The sequence below is a fragment of the Chlorocebus sabaeus genome, chromosome 24, assembly GCF_047675955.1.
Source record: "Chlorocebus sabaeus isolate Y175 chromosome 24, mChlSab1.0.hap1, whole genome shotgun sequence".
NCBI classification, from domain to species: domain Eukaryota; kingdom Metazoa; phylum Chordata; class Mammalia; order Primates; family Cercopithecidae; genus Chlorocebus; species Chlorocebus sabaeus.
In genome coordinates this window covers 49,817,224-49,838,697 of record NC_132927.1, presented here as the reverse complement: position 1 = coordinate 49,838,697, position 21,474 = coordinate 49,817,224, and the positions used below count along the sequence as shown (strand labels likewise).

The 21,474-nt window shown below is 44.9% G+C and overlaps 1 protein-coding gene across 10 annotated transcripts in view; it reads left to right on the top strand.

Annotated features, from left to right (window-relative positions):
- Window positions 1–13,390: 13,390 nt before the first annotated feature.
- NUMB (NUMB endocytic adaptor protein) overlaps window positions 13,391–21,474 on the top strand; it is a 190,552-nt gene continuing 182,468 nt past the window's right edge. For 9 of the 10 annotated variants that reach the window (XM_073011138.1, XM_007987214.3, XM_007987205.3 and 6 more), the window contains exon 1: window positions 18,797–18,906. The gene's annotated coding sequence lies outside the window, so the exon portion shown is untranslated. Of the gene's footprint in view, window positions 13,560–14,352; window positions 14,442–18,796; window positions 18,907–21,474 lie in introns of those variants that run through there. The other variant, XM_073011136.1, reaches the window with a different exon arrangement.

The following is a 21,474-nucleotide window of genomic DNA, read 5'->3' as shown; positions in this document are numbered from 1 at the left end:
GAGCCGAGATCCTGACACTGCGCTCTGGCCTGAGACACAGAGTAAGACTCCACCATCTCAGTGTATATATATATATATATATATATAGAGAGAGAGAGAGAGAGAGAGAGAGAGAACGTGAGCGTAATATTTTCTCCTATAAATTCCTAACTGCTATGAAACACAGTGAAGGGAATCTTTGGGGATATGAGTTAACTTCGTAACAGAAACTCTTCCCTTTCCTTGACTCATGTAACCCATGGAATGAGTTACTTTCCTTCTAAGTGAAATACTAATCTAAAAAGCACTATCACATGGATCAAAGTTACTTCCTCATCCAACCTGAGGATTCTGGGATCTGGCTACTATGAGACATTCAAGACAATGAATAATTCTGTATGAGCACTTTCTCAGCCCCTCTATCTTTGAATTTGTCATTTCATAGTGAAAGGACTTTATTGTGCACTCTTCGCTTTGCTGGCAAGGGAGCCTAACTGAACCCTTCAGTCAGTCAGCCAGCAAGACCATACAGAGGGTCTGTTAGGCCATCAGCACTGTGGGAGACGGAGCAGCAGCAGAAGAAGTGGCCCTTGTCCTCGAGGAGTTTACAAGGGGTTTTAGAAGACAGACACACAAGAACCTTTCAAAGACAATATGCTTAATTTAGTGAGAATTGTGTGGTACACAGCAGATGTGCTGTAGGAGTTCAGGGAAGGAGGGCAGAAGTCGTCATGGAGACATGCAAATTTGCGTTGGATCTGAGAGGGCACAAGATTTAGGCAGAGAGGAGTAGGGAGGACCTTCCAGGTAAAGGGAGGGAAGGGAGAAAAGGCTGGGGGAAGGAAGGAGCTCAGCAAGAGTCCATGACAGTTCCTTTCCCCTCTCCTGTTTTCACAGTAGTTCGCAAGTTTCTTCACCACAGAGAGGCAGGCATCTGCTCTCCTTACCATCACGGTTTTGTTTTTTTGTGTTTTTGTTTTTGTTTTTGAGACGGATTCTCACTCTGTTGCCCATGCTGAAGTGTGGTGGTGAGATCTCGGCCCACTACAACCTCAATCTCCTGGGCTCAAGTGACCCTCCCACCTCAACCTCCTCAGTAGATGGGACCACAGGCATGCACCACAATGCCTGGCTAATTTTTATATTTTTTGTAGAGATGGGGTCTCGCTATGTTGCCTAGGTCAGTCCCAAATTCCTGGCTCAAGTGATCTGCCCTCCTAATGTGCTGGAACTACAGGCATGAGTCACTGTGCCCCGCCATGTTTCTGTTAATCTTTTTTTTTTTTTTTTTGAGGTGGAGTCTTGCTCTGTTGTCCAGTCTGGAGTCAGGGTGGCATGATCTCAGTTCACTGCAACCTCCGCCTCCCAGGTTCAAGCGATTCTCCTGCCCCAGCCTCCCAAGTAGCTGGGATTATAGGCACATACCACCATGCCCAGATAATTTTTTGTATTTTTAGTAGAGACAGGGTTTAACCATGATAGCCAAGCTGGTTTCCAACTCCTGACCTCAAGTGAATCTCCACCTGCCTCGGCCTCCCAAAGTGCTAGGATTATAGGCATGAACTACCACGCCCAGACTTGTTAATCTATTAACAAAATGTAATGAGAAAATACTCCAGAAGTTCCACAAATCCTTTATAAAGGGCCCTACTTGTCCTTCCTAGCTGAGGCATTTACAGGCGATTCTCACTTTTCACAAAGATAAATGTGTCAGGTGTTTCCTTTTCATTGCTCCTTTTGTCATCTTTCCTCTACCTTGCTTCTGCCACACTCATTAACTCCACTGGTTGATTAGACAAGGGACTGATCCCTATCCTGCCATAAAAGAAAGCTTCTGTTTGGGCCAGCATGTGGGAGAAACATGCCGACCTTCCCTTAGTCAGGATCTAGATAAATTTTTCATTTTTCAATCAAGATTCATGTTTCCATTGGTTTACACGTTCCATCTAAGTTACCATCCCCCTCGTGAACCACGTCAGCCAGACCAACAGCAAAGTGGGGGTTGTGGGTCAGAAGGAAAGCACCTCTGTTAGAATTTCCTCTCCCCCACCTGTCCCATCGTTTCTTTCTTTCTTTCTTTTTTATTTTTTAAGAGACAGAGTTTCTTGCTCTTTCATCCAGACTGGAGTACAGTGTTGCAACCTAGGCTCACTGCAACCTCTGCCTCTGGTTTTCAAGTGATTCTCGTGCCTCAGCCTCCTGAGTAGCTGGGATTACAGGTGTGAGCCACCACACCCAGCTAATATTAATTTTTTTTAGTAAAGATGGGGTTTCACTATGTTAGCCAAGCTGGTCTCAAACTCCTGGCCTCAAGTGATCCACCTGCCTCAGCCTCCCAAAGTGCTGGGATTACAGGCATGAGCCACCGCACCCGGCCTTCCCATCATTTTTTGATGGGCTATATTGTCAGCAAACATTTACCAAATACATAATTAGTAGTCACCATGGATATGCCAGCAAATATCACGTGTTTTTTCTGACTTTGGGAATTTGTTGTCTAATTGGATAAAATGGGCTTTTCTTGTTGGAGGCAGCAACAGAGCCTTTCAGAGGTCAAGAGCAATCTGGTTAGTCCTTTATTTATTTATTTTTTTGAGACGGAGTCTTTGTTCCTCAGGCTGGAGTGCAGTGGCGCGATCTCGGCTCACTGCAAGCTCCACCTCCCGGGTTCATGCCATTCTTCTGCCTAGCTGGGACTACAGGCGCCCGCCACCATACCCAGCTAATTTTTTGTATTTTTGTAGTAGAGACGGGGTTTCACCGTGTTAACCAGGGTGGTCTCGATCTTCTGACCTCGTGATCCGCCCGCCTCAACCTCCCAAAGTGCTGGGATTATAGGCGTGAGCCACCGCGCCTGGCCTGGTTACTCTTTTTTGAGACCCCAGTTATAATTTTAAAAATGAAGTGCCAAAACTGAATTTTAAAAAGTTTTGGTAGATTTTTAATGTGTATGCTTAAGGTTTTTTTGTTTGTTTTTGAGACAGAGTCGTATTGTGTCGCCCAGGCTGGAGTACAGTGGCACAATCTTGGCTCACTGCAACCTCCACCTCCCAGGTTCAAGCCATTCTCCTGCCTCAGCCTCCTGAGTAGCTGGGATTACAGATACCCACTACCATGCCCAGCTAATTTTTGTATTTTCAGTGTAGATGGGTTTTGCCATGTTGGTCAGGCTGGTCTCAAACTCCTGACCTCAAGTAATCCACTCGCTTCAGCCTTCCAAAGTGCTGAGATTACAGGCGTGAGCCACTGCACCCAGGCAAGTTATCATTTTTTTTAAAACACAAACAATTACAATGAGTTTCTTTTGAAATAATGTTAAAAAAATCGAAATTGACATGAATGCATGAATGTGTATAGCAACAGAGGGAGACCCCCATCTCTACAAAACATAAAAAATACTAGCCTGAGCAACATGGCAAAACCCCATCTCTACAAAAAATACAAAGATAGCTGGGCATGGTGGCATGTGCCTCTGGTCCTAGCTGAGCCCAGGAGTTCAAGGCTACAGTGAGCTATTATCATGCCATTGGATTCCAGCCTAGGCAACAAAGCAAGACCTTGTCTTAAAAAAAAGAATCTGGAGAGAGGATCAGGCAGTTAGTGCCTTCATTAGACCACACTATCCCATCAACACCAAACTGTTGTTTGGAGGGCTTCAGCTCACAGCACCATGCAATTCCCTAATGCTTCTGAGTTTGAGACTCCCCCACGCAGAAACTAAGTGGAGCACATCAGACTTCCAAAAGCCTCTGCAAAGCAATATGGTATTGCGGGAAAATGGTAGACGCAAGTTCAAGTTACCTACTGCTAATAATAAATGTGTGAGTTTGTGCAACTTACTTTATTCTTCTGACTTTTACTTTCATCAATTGCAAAACGAGAAGACTATCTCATGGGTCTCTTGCATGTGGTTCCCAACCAGGTTGCATGTTAAAATCGCAGTTTAAAAATGTCACAGCCTGAGTCACACCTCCTGCAACTTAAATCGGCGTCTCCAAGGGTGAGATCCAGACACGAGTAGATTTTTAAAGCTTCACATGTCATTCTAATATGCATCCAGGGTTGAAAATCACGGTGAAGCCAGGCGCGATGGCTCACGCCTGTAATCCCAGCACTTTCGGAGGCTGAGGTGGGCGGATCATCTAAGGTTGGGAGTTTGAGACCAGCCTGACCAAGGTGAAACCCCATTTCTACTAAAAATACAAAAATTAGCCTTGCATGGTGGCCGGCACCTGTAGTCCCAGCTACATGGGAGGCTGAGGCAGGATAATTGCTTGAACCTGGGAGGCGGAGGTAGCAGTGAGCCGAGATCGCACCACTGCACTCCAGCCTCGGCAACAAAGCGAGACTCCGTCTCAAAAAAAAAAAAAAAAAAAAGAAAGAAAAAAGAAAATCACTGGTGAGAATTAAATAATGTTACTGTACTTATGTAAATCAGGTGCCCTGTTAGTTCCTAGTCATTTCTCAATTTAAATATCAAACCAGCAATGGACTGTGCTTTTGGTGTGTGTTCTAAAATTTTACCACTAGATGTCACTTTGACCATACAAGTTGGTTCTTGGACGCTTCTGCTTCTCGGTTCTCAGAGTAACAACTATATAGCATCATCACAACCATTTGTTGAGCACCTGCTGAATGCCAGGCAAAGTGCCAATTTTCTTTCTTTTTCTTTTCTTTTTTTTTTTTTGAGACAGGGTCTCACTCTGTCGCCCAGGCTGGAGTGCAGTGCTGCAATCATGGCTCACTGTAGGCTTGACCTCCTGGGCTGAAATGATCCTCTTGCCTCAGCCTTCCCAGTAGCTGGAACTATAGGCATGTACCACGGCACCCAGCTAGTTTTTAATTTTTTTTGTGGAGATGAGGTATCCCTCTGTTTCCCAGGCTGGTCTCAAACTTGTGGGCGCAAGTGATCCTCCCATCTCAGCCTCCCAAAATGTTGGGATTACAGGCCACCATGCCCAACTGCCAATGATTCTTAGAACACATGACTTCCAGTCACATAACAACAAATAAGCAAAGTAGTTATTATCCCAGTCATGAAGAAAGAATCTGTGAAAGAAAGAAAGAAAGTAAGTTACAAAGAATCTGTGACTTGTACAAAGATACACAGTTAGTGGCAGAACTGGGATTCCAGCTTCATTCATTCATTCACTCATTCAAAAACACTGAACAGGCTGGGTGTGGTGGCTCATGCCTGCAATTACTGCAGTTTGGGAGGCCGAGGTGGGAGGATTACTTGAGCTCAAGAGTTCGAGACCAGCCTAGGCAACATGGTGAGACCCCCATCTCTACCAAAATAAATAAATAAATAAAAAATAATTAGCCAGGCATGATGGCACGTGCCTATAGTGCCCATATACTCAGAGCCTGAGGTGGGAGGATCACTTGAGTTCAGGAGGCAGAGGTTACAGTGAGCCGAGGTAGGGCCAATGCACTCCAGCCTGGGTGACAGAGCCAGACCCTGTCTTAAAATTAATTAATTAATTAAAATTTTAAAACACTGGACCAGGCACAGTGGCTCACGCCTGTAATCCTAGCACTTTGGGAGGCTGAGGCAGGTGCATTGCCTGAGCTCAGGAGTTCGAGACCAGCCTGGGCAACACGGTGAAACTCCATCTCTGCTAAAATACAAAAAATTAGCTGCATGTGGTGGCAGGCGCCTGTAGCCCCAGCTACTCGAGAGGCTGAGGCAGGGGAGTCGCTTGAACCCGGGAGGCAGAAGTTGCAGTGAGCCGAGATTGCGCCACTCCACTCCAGCCTAGGTGACAGAGCGAGACTCTGTCTACCCCCGCCACAAAAAAAAAAAAAAAAAGAAAACACTGAACATTTACTATGTGCAAGGTACCGTACCTGGTACCACAAATTCAAAGATGAATATAGCATAGTTCTCATTCTCCAGATTTTTTTTTTTTTTTTTTTTTTTTTTTTTGAGACGGAGTTTCGATCTTGTTACCCAGGCTGGAGTGCAATGGTGCGATCTTGGGTCACTGCAACCTCCGCCTCCCAGGTTCAAGCGATTCTCCTGCTTCAGCCTCCCGAGTAGCTGGGATTACAGGCATGTGCCACCATGCCCTGCTAATTTTGTACTTTTAGTAGAGGCGGGGTTTCTCCATGTTGCTCAGGCTGGTCTTGAACTCCTGACTTCAAGTGATCTGCCCGCCTCGGCCTCCCAAAGTGCTGGGATTAGAGGCTTGAGCCAACACGCCCAGCCAGAAGTTCATTTTTAACCTTCACCTGTAGGTACATTTGAGAAGAAAAGGTAGGCACTTTTTTTAGTTGTTCTTGGCCCCAGGTTAGCTCTGTCTTCAAAAGAACTTAAATGTTGTGTTCCCAAGAGGGCAGGATGACCCTTAGGTAGAGTTTTCCACTGTGTCCAGCCACTATGATAAAAGAATATTTCTGAAAGCTTATTGGGTAACTAAAAGACTAGGGATCACATCTGGTCCGTTTTATCACTGCCTTATTTAATTATTTATATCCTCAGCAAACAAACTATTGGCATTGGGAATGTATCTAATTTTTAATCAATAAATGTTTACTGAATAAATGAATTCCTAGTACTGTGTTAAACATTGTGCAAAAAGAGCCATGAGAGAAATATGTAAAGAAGTCTGCATCTGCCCGGGCGCGGTGGCTCATGCCTGTAATTCCAGCAATTTGGGAGCCTGAGGCAGGTGGATCACTTGAGGTCAGGAGTTCAAGACCAGCCTGGCCAATATGGGGACACTCCATCTGTACTAAAAATACAAAAATTAGCTGGGCGTGGTGGTGCATGCCTGTAATCCCAACTACTCGGGAGGCTGAGGCAGGAAAATCGCTTGAACCCAGGAAGGGGAGACTGCAGTGAGCCGAGATCGTGCCATTGCACTCCAGCCTGGTGAAGAAAGAGATTCCAACTCAAAAAAAAGAAAGAAAGAAAAAAAAAAGAAAGAAAGAAAAAAAGAAATCTGCATCTTATTCTGATAAGCAAATCTGAATATTTCCTTCCAAAAGTAGCACCTTGTTTTAAACGCCTCCGCTGATTCATCCCTAAGGTGGGAAAGACTTAGAGATCTCGGACAGGATTCCAAATGAGCCAGGGACCAGAGGATTATTATACTGCTTGATTTGATCTGTAGATTCAGGGTCTAATGACTGCGCTGGAGTCTGTTCCCGTGTTGCAAGGATACCAGCTGTATCTATTTGAGTTGTCATTCATCAACCAAGCAGTTTGACAATTAGGACCGTAAGGATGACCAGGCTGGGTCAGACCTATCCAACAGGTTAAAAGTTATTCAAGTTATTCAAGCAGTGGTCCTCAAGCCTGGTTATAAATCAGAATCACTTGGGGGAGCTTTGCAAAAATATACAGACCCCACTCCAACCTACTGAATTGGAATACCAGGAACTAGGAGAGAGACCTGAGACTTTCACATAGGACTAGGGTTGAAAATGAGTAGTTCAAGATCCATCCAGTTTTACTCATATATGGCTCTGCAATTCATAAATGTGCCCTGATTTTTTTTTCCTGTATTCTGATTGTATTCCTTCCCTGGGTAATGAGTGCCATGCATTTACTACCTACAGTTTGGAGTAGTCTTCCTTTATGTTGGTCCTAAGCTTAACTCTCCTGGAACTTTGTAAGAGACATTGAAACCTAAGATTTGGGGATTTGAGAGATGAGTTCATGTTGATCTTACCCATGCCATTTGTAATATTATAGGTTGAGCTCTCTCACAGAGTTTGCTTAGCAGTCACAAGCCCATTCTTGAGATTTTTCTTAGTTCACAAGGAGCTCTGGCTTTATCAAGAGATCCATTCTGCACAAGCTAGACAACCTTTGTCCACTTTGTGTAATAGGAGAAAAATAATATCTGTTCCTCTGATGATTGTGACCCAGGATGATTGCAGCTTAGGTCATTCAGGACAGGTAAGCACTTGTTGCCAGCTTAGATTAAAGTCCTGTTCTCAGTCTAGTCAGCCTGTTTGCTTTGGAGAGACCAGGAAGGGAAATATTCTTGCATTTAAGGGCTCAAACACAAATATATTTATTTGGAATGATAATCTAGATGGTTCATAGAACAGAGACCAGAGGAGGGAGTCAAGTGGAAGCATTTGTAGTAAAGTATAGATGGAAATAAACAGAGAAGGAAAATACTAGGGTTATGTACCTATGTACCTGCCAAATAGAAAGAAAAGAGATCTGGTTTAAGCACATCACATTCCTTTAAAAAAAAAAAAAAAAAAAAAAAAAAAAAAAAAGGCTAAGTGTTTGGAGATGAAGAGCCACAATTGGGGTGATCATTTGGGAATCTCCAAGTATTCTTTGGTGAGTTAATGTTTCTAAGTTGCCTTATGCACATGTGAAAGAGAGAAAGAGAGGAGAGAAAGGGAGGAGAAGTGTCAACAGGTCACAGCCTGTACATCATCCCCCTAGGCAAGTTAGGCCTGGCTAGAATCAGTCTGCATAGATAACTTGCTGGAGCCTAGTTGGAAATTTCTATACTCCAGTGATGAGATTGCTGATTGTATTCCTAAGGGACCTCACAACTGACCCTGTTCTCAATTGATGTTCTTTAAAAACTGGTCTTCAGGAATTGGTCTGCCCAAGATGAAAATACTGTAGCCTCTGATTCCTAGGAGCTCAAAGATGCTCTGACTGCTCTATGATCAGCCCTCAAAGTAATGATAGCTTTTTCTGGCATTTCCTTTCATCTAGAGATTTCAAAGTATCGCCCAAATATGTGCCCATCCCATAGGCAGCTGATTAAGCCACATCTCTGACATTCATCTTTCACCTGGGTCCTCCCCACAAATTGGAGACTGAGCTAGATATAGAGTGTGAACCTCTGATTCAAGGTCTCACACTGAACGCCCACTCTCTCTTTGCTACCTAGTCTTAGGCAGTTTGTGGTTCTCCCACAGGGCGTAGCTCTGTGTAGGGGCCTGTGTATCAGATCTGCCTGCTTCTTTGCTGTCATCACCTCCCACTATTTACATTTCTGGGTTCCCTGGTGTCTCTGCAACTGGGCTGTGCCTTAGCTGTCCTGTATGTGAGAATTGTTGGAGAACCTCCAAGGATTCTTCATGTCTTGTCATCCTTCATCCCAATTCATACCCCCCACCCATGTGTCCCACCTCTCCCCAGTCAGCAAAGTACAGTCCTGTGCCCTTTGGTTTCTTCTTCCTCCTCCTCTATTTCCATCCTCTACTTCCATTGGCAGAAGAAAGAGAAATCACAGACAATGAGCTTGTAAGGGAGAGAGGAGTGGGAAGGAAGAGTCTTTTCTCTTGGGTTGCCCTCTTGTTCCCAGGGAGAGGGCCAAGACCATGAACCTCGGCCTCCGTGGGAGGAGGAGATTAGCAGGATGAGTCTTTGCCTCCATCACCCATCCTCAGGGTGCTGCTGACTTATTTCTACTGGAGGCGGGATGACTCAGCGCAGACCCTTGATGGGGAAATCTGTCTCAGAGGCTGAAAGGAAAGCAGCAGAGGGCCACCACTGGCCTTGTTCTTTAATTTAATTTTCATATCAGAAAGATTTCACTGAATTTGGGGAAATGGAGCTTAATTCTCCCTATTCCCCAGTGTTGGCAACTCCAAACAGAATTTCCCAAAGGAATGACCCTGTCCACAGGAGTCCAAGAGAGATGGGCAGTGGGATTCCAAATTCAGAGTGCAAGGATAGCCCCCAACCTGGTGGAGACCTTTCTTTAGTCATACTCCACCACTGTGCTTTTGCCTACTAATTACTATAACCACTGGTGATCATTATGTGATAATTAGCACATGCCTTTTTTATAACTCCCAGAGCACCACCCCAAAATAAGTGATTGTGTCACGTGGTAAGGCTGCTCCTAGAGGCAATTCCTGACTCACTCATTCATTCACTAAATATTTAGTGAACTACTGTGGGCCAGGCCCTATGCTAGGCAGCTACGAGCAGGAAGGTTGTTGTCCCTGGTATTATAGTGCCGATGTGTTGCTGGATGGATAGGCACTGAGCAAGTTTACCCATGGGATATTTGTATCCAAAGTGGAAGTGCAGTGTGTATAAGAGGGGCACCCAACCCAGTGTGGCTGGAAGAGGGATATCAGAAAGCTTCCCCTGTAATAGTACCTTTGAAGATGAGGTCTGTAGGATAGGAAGGAGCTAGCAAATGGAATCCAACTTAGGGTAAACCTATGCTATTTATATGAGTTCCCCAAAACTTAAAGTTAAACCCAAAGTTGCCTCTTCATATAAACCCTCCAAAGTAACTAATCGGCTATGCCAACTACAGTGCAGCCAACTCTGCTTCTGTACAACGTGATGCTACTTTGGAAAAGTGTGAAATCCTGCTTAAGTGGAAGGCGTAATTATTGCAGAGTATTTCAGGGAAGAAGATGGCACCAGGGAAACAGGCATGAAAATCAGGTTCTTCCATTATTTCCACAATCTGGTCTAATTCTCCATGCCCTTGGGATGGCCTGGGTCTGTGATAGGAAATATGTTTTTCTGTCTCCATTTAAGCAACAACATCCTTCTTATCAGCTGCTCCAATGAGGAAGACACTGATGTCCTTTTGCAGGAAACTAACAGGAAAAGAAAGAAAGCTTACCACTAAATACACATCCTGAGAGTAAAATGAAATGGCTGCTGCTTTGACTGCAGTGTAGGAAAGGGCTGAATAAATAAATACACCATTCCTATTGTATAGTCAGACTTCCTGGGGGCGAGCCCTCATCTCTTTACCCTATCTTTCCCTTCTGAAATCCACTCACCTGCCAAGGGGCAGAACAAAGTTATCTCTGGCTATTAACAGGTATGGAAACATACAAGTCTCCTCTGTCTCAGACACAGAGGAAACACAGAATAGGAAGGAGAGAAAACCAGAGTAACAGGAAGAGGAACTTGATATTGGTGTACATCTCCTCTTCATGTTTACAGAACTTTCCCAGTAACTTCTGCTTTGAGCCTTTCTGTGTACAAATCTGGTAATGTTTGAGAACATTTCGGGAGAAGAAAGGGCCGGGGCTAGTGCAGCGCAGAAAATCATTCGAACGCTGTAAAATACAGCTGCACAGGTGACCTGATTTAGAGGGAGAGGTGTAAACTGTCATTATCTGTGAATACTGAGCTCTAATCCTGTAGCACTACAGTGGAGACAGCTGAGAGAAGATGATTTCTGATCTGAAAACAATCCCAGCCTAGAGGATCCCAAGGCATTTCCTTGTAAGGGTAGTTTTCTTCTGTGTGGAAAAGAAATGAAAGAACATGTGTAAATATGGGCGAGAGAAGAAGAAACAGAGACAGAGACAGAAAGAGAGAGAGACAGATAAGTTGCAAAGACTTAGATCTTTCTCTTTCTTTCTTTCTCTCTCTTTCCTTCCTCCCTTCCTTCCTTCTTTTTTTTTTTTTTTTTTGACATTGTTTCGCTCTTGTTGCCCAGGCTAGAGTGCAATGGTGCTATCTTGGCTCACCGCAACCTCCGCCTCCCAGGTTTAAGTGATTCTCTTGCCTCAGCCTCCCAAGTAGCTGGGATTACAGGCATGTGCAACCACGCCCGGCTAATTCTGTATTTTTAGTAGAGACGGGTTTTCTCCATGTTGGTCAGGCTGGTCTCGAACTCCCAACCTCAGGTGATCTGCCCGCCTTAGCCTCCCAAAGTGCTGGGATTACAGGCATGAGCCACCACACCCAGCCTGGATCTTTGTATTTCTACAGTGTTTTTAGTTTAAGGATCATTTACACTTTAGGAAGTTTTTGTTTTTTCTGTCTTTCTTATGTAATAATTATGGGTGAGCCCTGAAAATGACTCAAGGCCAAAATAATGGGGTTTTCTTGATTATAGTTCCTCATTTTTCCTGGCCACAGGCCAACCCTCAATATCCTCCACCTTTATAAGGAAGACAGCTTCAACCCAGCCCTTAAGGGTGACTCCAGCCTCTTAGTGATCTTTCTTTCATGTTGCAAACTGGACTCTCTCTTCCAACTTTCTAATTGCAAAATTGCTCTTTACTTTTATCGGTTCTTACTACTTCCAACCCAGGTGTGAAAACGTCTTCTTGGACACTCTTATCCCATCTGTAGGCAATGTGTAGGTCCCTCTTTCTCTCATTCTTAGTTGAGGATTGACTCAGTAGACTGCACAATGATGACCATATTTTGAAAGAGACAAAGGTCACATAGCCAAGTCTCTGGTCATTCTCCCAGGCACAATCCCTTCTCTCTGGATTCTGATTAGGGCCAGGCTCATGTGCATGTAGGAGGTGCGGCCATAATTAGCCCATTTTACTGGTTTTGGGAATACCCTTCTTGGTATAGGGCAGGCAGGAAATTAGACTGTGTTATGGCTTTGGTGGTCATATTTTATGAACCCCAAATCTGGAATTGTGCTCTGGCGAGTATAGGGTGCTAATGGAAAAACTGAACAAAATATATGGAAATAAGGCCACCCTGGAAAAGTAATGAGAGTTCATAGTATTTCCTTCCAGTAGCTTGGAGAGAGTATCAAATATCACACATTTATTAATAATTTTTTTTTCTTTTTTTTTTGAGACAGAGTCTCACTGTCTCCCAGGCTAGAGTGCAGTGGCACCATCTCAGCTCACTGCAAGCTCCGCCTCCCAGGTTCACACCATTCTCCTGCCTCAGCCTCCTGAGTAGCTGGGATTACAGGTGTCCGCCACCATGCCCAGCTAATTTTTTTGTATTTTTAGTAGAGACAGGGTTTCACCGTGTTAGCCAGGATGGTCTCGATCTCCTGACCTCGTGATCCGCCTGCCTCGGCCTCCCAAAGTGCTGGGATTACAGGTGTGAGCCACGGCACCCAGCATTAGTTAACAATAACTAATGATTATTGAGCATTTATTACATGTCAGGGTCCTGAATTATATATATTATTTCATTTACTCCTCATAAAAGGGTTCTTTCTAGGAGCTAGGGGAGAAAACCAGCCACTATATACTCAATAATATTAATGGTAATAATAGTTATTATATATAACAGTTATATATTACATAACATGCTGGCTCTGAATTGAACATATTCTCTAATTTGATTTTTGTATATTAAAAAATAAACACATATATTTCTTTTTTTTTTTTTTTTAAGAGATGGAGGAGTCTCACTATGTTGCCCAAGCTGGTCTCAAACGCCCCTGGCCTAAGTGAGCCTCCCACCTCAGCCTCCCAAGTAGCTGCCGCCATGTAATCTCAAATTTAAATTTTAAACAAACCCTAAATATTATTATTATCTTACAGTAGGCTGCTTCTAAAATAGCTCCGAATGATCCTCTTGCTGGTCTTTACATCCTTGTGTAACCTCCTTGAGTGTGGGCTGGACGTAATGACTTACTACTAACTCACAGGATGTGGCACCAGTGATGGGATGTCACATCTGTGATTGGATTACAAAAGACTGTGCCTTCTGTTTTTCTATTACTCTCTCTGGTGAGCCCTCTCTCTTGCTCTTGCTTGCTTGCACTGATGAAGTAAGCTGCCATGTTGTGAGATGCTCTACGAAGAGGTCCATGAGGCAGGGCACCAAGGAAGGCTTTTGGCCAACAGCTCCTGGGGAACCAAGGCTTTAGGAAGTGAGTCCTGCCAACAATAACCAGGTGAGTGAGGTAGGAAGCAGATCTGTTCCAGGTGAGCTTGAGATGACTGTGGTCTTATAAGAGACCCAAAGCCAGAGGGTTGACCCACAGAAACTGAGATGATAAATGTTGTTTTAAGCTACTGAGTTTTGGGTAATTTGTTATGCAAGACAAGATAGCTAATACATATCTCATTTTATAGATGAAGAAAACGAAGCTTTAGGGTGATGAAGCAATGTTCTCCAAATTACACAGTCGGTAAATGGCAGAGCCAAAGCTTTTGGAACATATTAAGTTCTAGGTTCTAGGTTCTGAGTTTAAGTCTGCTTTCTGATGAGGTTCCAAGTGATTGGGACACTGCAGTTCTAGAAGAATTCTATTCTCTGAAATCCTTGGAGTGTAGCCATGTTTCCAGGAAACTCTTTGTGTGCATGTAAAACAGAGATGGACAAAAGTTTAAATGGTGTTAAGTGCTTTCAGTGGGTCCACTCCCTGCTGCAGAAGAATGGTTGATCCACCCATAGATCTGGTGATAGTAACCAGGACCTCCAGTCAATAGCACAATGGCAGAACTGAGAGCTACAGTCCATCCATTTTTACAAGCACTCAAACCATCTTGCCCACAATATGTAAAGCAGGTGGAAGGGGGCATACACTTTTCTTGAGGATGAAAATGAATGCATTTAGTAATGAAAAGGCATAGCGTGGTATTTAAAAATTACACGAGCTCTGGAATCAGATAACAAATGGTTCTGCCTGAGAGACCAGAACACCTCCTTTCACTGATTTTTTTTTCTTCCCATCCCTGAAACAGAGCCTTGAACTTTGAAACCACAGTGCCTTGTTCCAGCATGGAAAGCAGCGCAGCACTTCCCTGTGGTGAAAGCACCCCAGCTTGAAAAGGTAAAAACACCTTCTCCCAGATAGTCTCCCTTTGTTTAGCCAGTGCTTTTTGCCAGTGGTCACCTTAAGGAAATCAAATGAAGGTATGCTCCTGGGTTGGCTGCATGAATCCGTCCTTCCTTGTCAGCTTTGCCCAGAGCAGCAGGCTTTGAGCTCTGGGAGGATTTCCAGGTGGTAGCAGAACAACGGTCCCATAGGCTGGAGCCTGGCATGCTTTCCCTTTTAACCAGTGGCAGAGTCTGCACTTTGCTGGTATAATTATGCAACCTGGTGTAAAGTCCACATGGGTGGCAGTAGGAGGTAGGCGAGGTAGGACGGTAAGCTGGCTCAGCACTCTGATTGGGCTTCTTGACTGTTTTTCTAGCTTTTCTTACCCTTTTCTCTCCTGCCCCCTCATCTCCTCCTCTTCCCTCCTTTTCCCTCCCTTTCTCTCTAATCCCTTCATCTTTGTCAGCCTCCACCCTCAGGGATCCCTAACTCAGGAAACTACGTCTTATCAAATATTTTGGCTTGCCTCCAACTGCTAGTGGCAGGCAGCTCTGGCCCTTGTCTGCTATCTGAGTGATTTTCTTCTCCACCGGTTGTTTATTTCTCTAATCTAGTTGGAATTGGAACCGTGCGTAGAATCCAAAGGAAAAAAATCCAAAAGTAAAAAATGGATCCTTTCTCTAGTGAGACTGCCCCTGTGGGCTAAAATAGAAATGGAAGGAGACTTGGATTCTTCTCCCTTGAAAAGTGACATTATGAAAGAGCAGGAGAAACAGCATTAGTACACAGGAAAGCCCAAGACACACTATATCACTCCTCAGATATTGGACATCTCTCTGAGTCCTCTGTTTTCTGCTTAATTGGGATTTATAAACGCTACTTTTGCCCCGAGGGTACCTGCCATTTTGGTCGTGCCCAAGTGGCTCTGAACAGATACCATCTGCAAGACCTCCACAGCCAGCCATGCAACATGAAGCTGCAGACTCTCAGACTCCAGTGTTCTTGCTTTCTGAGAGGGAGCCCTGAGAATGGTGGAGAAGCACAAAACACAGGAAAGAAAAGAGAAAAGCTGGATGGAGTAATTACATGATAGGGTTACCTTGTGCACGTGAAAGCAAAATGTAGGATATAAGCAATAACCCCTCCGGTATTGCATAGTCTTTGATAACACAATAGCCTTCTGTTATTTCAAGGCATATTCCTTAAAACCTTACTTAAGGTTTTCCCACTTCTTATTGGGTTGTAACGTATTTATTTTATATGTCCTTTCTTAACTGATATTCACAAAGAACAGGAATGATAGATGTGTGTGTATGAGCAAAAGCGTTTATGCATGCTTTTTTTCTTTTTTCTTTTTTTTAGCGTATGAAATAGTGACTGACTTTTGTGACAATTTTCCACCTAGTTTTGTGATAGTAATTTTGCTGCGTTCCTAAACTTAGATGGCAAGTCCACTTAACAAGGCTGGCCTAATTCTATGTTCTCTATGGCACCTAGTCACTATGGCTGTGCAAGAGCCATTATTACCCAAAGTACCAAAATAAGGGTCATGCCCTGCTATGACGTTATTGTTTCCTATCTGTCAGGACATTAATTGTCTTCTAACTTGCTCTAAAATTGGTAGCACGGCACACTGCCAAGACTAGAGAGAAGCAAGCTGCTGGTGATACATTAAAAGGCTGTGTAAAAGGACATACTGGTATTTGCTTTTTCTTGGGGCATCTTCACATTTGCATTACTTCATATGTTATGGGATGTTAGCTCAGGCTTGCCTTATGTTTTGGCATCTTTCTTATCATGGTCAATGTCTGATCTTTCCTTCAACTGAATGATTCAGACATCTCTAAGTTATTTTGGCTTTTCCACTTTCCTTTCACAGGCTTTTTGTGAGTCATTGAATTGAATGGGAGGTTATTTCTAAATTGGAAGGTGAGGAAGAGAGGAGGGGGAGGAAAGTTCCGGAAAATAACTAGGAAAAGGCACTTTATTGTTATGTATAGTTACTGGAGGAATAATTTCTGCTTAGTTTGGTGATAGAAGTACTTTATTTAAACTTGACTAAAAATATAGGCTAGAAAATAGACAATATTTTTCTGAATAATAAACCATACAGTTTTAGACTCCTTGTAACTTGCTCTGCAAAGAACAAGGAGGTTAGTAAATAGAAGAAATATGAGACATAGAGTTAGCAGAAAGAAGAAAGGGACAAAGCACAAAATTTCCAAAGTCCACATCCTTGAGGGGAATGCCTCCTTGACAGTGTCTTTTTTTTTTTTTTTTTGAGACGAGTCTCGCTCTGTGGCCCAGGCTGGAGTGCAGTGGCCGGATCTCGGCTCACTGCAAGCCCCGCTTCCCGGGTTTATGCCGTCCTCCTGCCTCAGCCTCCCGAGTAGCTGGGACTACAGGCGCCAGCCACCTCGCCCGGCTAGTTTTCTTGTATTTTTTTTTTTTTTACCAGAGACGGGGTTTCACCGTGTTAGCCAGGATGCTCTCGATCTCCTGACCTCGTGATCCGCCCGTCTCAGCCTCCCAAAGTGCTGGGATTACAGGCTTGAGCCACCGCACCCGGCTGACAGTGTCTTTTTTTTTTTTTTTTTTTTTTAAGACAGAGTCTCAGTCTGTTGCCCAGGCTGGAGTGCAGTGGCACGATCTGTAGAGACAGGGGTTTCACCATGTTGGCCAGGATGGTCTCAAACTCCTGACCTCAGGTGATCTGCCTAGCTTGGCCTCCCAGAGTGCTGGGATTACAGACGTGAGCCACTTCATGGCCTGATGGTGTCTTAACCTATCCCTGGGTGTTATGTTTCATGGCCCATGGGTTTATGTATCATAGGTGAAGTTGTGAGAAGGTACATTTAAATCTGATTTAGAAATTGAAAGAGTAATCAGACCAGCATTTCGTTATTTAGGAGCAGGAAAAGTGGGTGGAAAAAAAAAAGAAAAGCAAAAAGCTAATGATGAATATATTTCTAGGAGCACAAGAGTTTTTATAGCAACACCAGATTTCTCAAAAATGCCTACTGTGATTTGTACCCAACTGAATAAAAAATGCAATCATTTATTCTTGTGCATTGTGCCAAGTGAGGGGAAACACACACACACACACACACACACACACACACACACACACACATACACAACCCGGCAATTCATTCAATGGCCCTAATTTAGACTGCTAGGAAGAGAGGTTTAGAAAAAAGAAAGAGAGAGAGAGAGAAGTTTTTAAAGTATCTAAAGCTAGTAGGGCTATTTAAGAACTGCTGAACAGAAAAACAAAGTGGCAGTGAGAGGTGGGGGGAAGCAAAATTCTCATTTCCAGAGCATCACAAGGGTATATATAATGTGGCCCGCTTATTAGAAAGTTGCGAACCGGTCGTGGCGGCTCACGCCTGTAATACCAGCACTTTGGGAGGCTGAGGCCGCGGATCAACTGAGGTTGGGAGTTCGAGACCAGCCTGACCAACATGGAGAAACCCCGACTCATGCCTATAATCCCAACTACTCGGGAGGCTAAGGCAGGAGAATCGCTTGAACCTGGGAGGCGGAGGTTGCAATGAGCCGAGATAGCGCCATTGCACTCCAGCCTGGGCAACAAGAAACTCCGTCTCAAAAAAAAAAAAAAAAAAAAAAAAAAGAAAGTTGCTAATGACTGGTCAATTGGCAGGGGTCAGCCAGGAGTGGATCTGGAAGCTGGAGAACTCTCAATACGCCACTTCAGTTTATTGACGACATTTACAATTGCAACCGAAGTTGACTGATTTCTGCTAAATGAAAGTTTGCGCTTTGCCCTTTAGCATGGAGGCGCCTGGAAAGAACTTCAATGAAACTGGGTGCATTGAGACCAAAGAAAAGAAGGGGACATTTTTTATCTCTCTGATACCTTTCTCCCCAGGGCTTGGAAACACTACTTAAACACAACCTCTGCTGTTGGTGTTTTGTAAGTACTACCCCCATGAGTGAAGCTAGCAGACATAAGCTTCTCCTTGCAGGAAGGCAGCTGGAGAAGCGGAAGAGTTTACAGAGAAAACTCTACAACAAAGAGTTAACCCTTCCCGGGTAACCACGGATGTGAGCGTCTACCCCTCCTTTGCTTCCACTGGGCAACCAAACTATGCACGAGCGTGAATCAACCTTAGCCGTCACATCTCTTGCCAGTTAGCTTAACAGACACTTTTAGCAGCCTATCATAACTTCGAATTGCCCAACCCTCAACCAATTACAACTAAAGCTTGGGCTAGGACGCTCCAGGTCCAGGCGGGGGCGAATACCGGGTTTAGGGAAAGGGGCGGTAAAGAGCGATGACGGGCGGGTAAATTAAGCCAATCAGAGAGGAGAGCTGCCGCCCCATTATCCAATGGATAGGTTAGAAGTATGAAAGAGGGTGGGCCTGTTGTCATGGGGGAGGTGGTGGCGCTTGGTGGCCACTGGCGGCCGAGGTAGAGGCAGTGGCGCTTGAGTTGGTCGGGGGCAGCGGCAGGTGAGTGCCGGTAACGCGGGTAAGAGATCTGGTGGCGGTCGCGGGGCGGAATCTCCAGCTTAGCACTCCGCAGGCGGAGGTCGGAGGAAGGGGGCCTGGACTTCGGGTCTGGGCCGGGGCCGGGGCCAGGGCGGAGGCGGCGGGGGTGGCGGCGAGTTCGCGCTGACTGGGCTACAGGGAGAATGGCTGGGCTTCTGGCTGCGGAGTTCTCCCGAGGAAGGTAGGCTAGGGCCGGACCCACGCGGGTCAGGGCAGGAGGTCCCTTGGGACGTCCAGCTGCTCCGGTCTGGGGCGCTGACCGGCAGCCAGTGTGTGGGGAGTAGGTTATCTGAGGAAACGGAAGCGGCCAGGGTCCCAGAGAAGGGGGTGACCTGTAACGACCTGCTCCGAGGGCGGGGTGTGTCGGGAATACCCAGGACGGCTTGGGTGTCAGGGAGAAGGGGAACCCGGGAAGCCCGGCCGCGGCCCGTGTGGAGAGAGCGGGGTGGGGGGTGGGGGGCAGGGGAACTGGGAGTGGCCCCAGTCCGAGGGAGGTAGGAACGCCTCGGGTGGCTGGGGTCCCGGGTGACAGGGAGCAGATTTGCTCCAAGTAGGGGCGTCTGAGGAAACGCTCGGAGGGGGTTGGGGACCCTCGTGAGAAAAGCGGCTGTCCAAGGGAGGGGGCTCCTGGGGAGATGAGGAGCAGCGGGTCTTCGGAGGGTCGGACAAATAGAGATCTTGCACCGCCTGGGGGAGGAACCGAAGCGCCCTGCGCCCCCATAGCTGAACTGGGATGAGAGACACAACTGGCCTGGCCGCTCCTGGGTCTAAGGATCCCCAGGGGACCAGGAAAGAAGTCCTGGAGGAGTGGCTCGGGTTTGAGACCGGGGTGAGGAGCCAGCAGGGAAGTGGAAGTTCCCTCGGTTGGAGAGGAGTAATGCAAAATGGGACGGAGATGAGCGGAGGTGGGGAAGAATCCCTACAGGAGGGAGTAGTAGATAAGGTAGAGAAAGTAAGTTGCCCGAGGAGAGAGCAATGGTTTCGTGGAACTGGCTAGGACAGTAGATATATGAGAAATTAACAGTGGAGCCATATAGGTTCACAGGTCTTCAGAAATAGAAGAAACTTCAGTTTCATAATTAATACCAAGATGACATCTAGGACCAAAGAAACTCCTAAAAGCAAGGTTAAGTGACTTGTTTTAGAAAAGAAATTTGTTTTAGGACGATGGCAGTAATATTAGGAAATAGGTTCATTGACAGGGTGGGGAATTTGAGAGGGAAAAGGGGAGGAGTAGCTGAACTAAAGGAGTAGAAGTAGATACTTGATCAGAAAGAGGATAGGCATACTCGGCTAAATTGAAAAGGAGTTTGAGTTCTACTACTTAGCTAAGTTTCTGTGCAGTTTCCTCATCAGAATACTAACAGTAATAGTTCCTACTTTATAAGGTGTTTTTTTTTTTTTCCTTGTCAGTACTTGTAGAGCTTTTAGGATAGTGAGTGGCACATAGTAGCGTGTACTGGATTGTTAAATAGAAGATAAAGACCTGATTTCTTCAATGGGGTGGCTCCTAGATATTAGCTTGCATCAAAATCACCTGGAGGGCTTGGTAAACTGTAGATTGCTTGGCCCCACCTGGGGGTTTCAGTAGGTCTGGGGTGGTGCCCAATAATTTATATTTATCTCAAATGATGATCACGTTGGTCAGAGGACCACATTTTAAGAACCACTTACTTTAATGAAACCGGTAATAATGGTAACAACTTTAAAATACCTGCCCATCCTGCTAAAGGGACAGGTAGAGGCAGATTGCCCAAAAGATCCTATTATAAAGGATACCCATTTTTAAGCCTGTGTTTTTCAAATTGTGGATTGTGATTTATTAGTAATTTATAAAATCAATGTTGTGAGTTTTTACCAGCCTTGAAAATAAAATGTAGAACAGAATAAACTGACATTGCATTTGGTAAGGAAAAGTATTGTTTTGGGAAACTTTTCTCCTACATGTATGTACTAAGTCATAATGTAAAGTGTATTTCTTTTTTTGAGTTCCTGGCCAAAGGATAAAATATATTTCTCAGAATTAAAAAAATCTGAAAGCTGGGCGCGGTGGCTCACGCCTGTAATCCCAGCACTTTGGGAGGCCAAGGCGAGTGGATCAGTTGAGGTCAGGAGTTCAAGATCAGCCTGACCAACGTGGTGAGATCCCCGTCTTTAATAAAAACACAAAATTAGCCGAGCATGGTGGCGCATACCTGTCATCCCAGCTACTTGGAAGGCTGAGGCTGGAGAATTGCTTGAACCCCAGAGGCGGAGGTTGCAGTGAGCCGAGATCACACGATTGCACTCAGTCTGGGCAACAAGAGCGAAACTCTTGTATTACATTCCATTAAATTTCTTCAGTTTCTGATTTGGTTCCTCCTGTGTTTGTCTTGTCACATATTGTGTTATGCCTCTGACTCTGGAACTTTTTTGGATATTGAGAATCTTTGGCATGAGAACTTAAGGGAATTTGAGGCAGAGAAATTGAATGGTGTGTCTCAGATGTGGTCCGCTTTTGTTTCACTTGTGCCCTCTTGTTCACCCTTT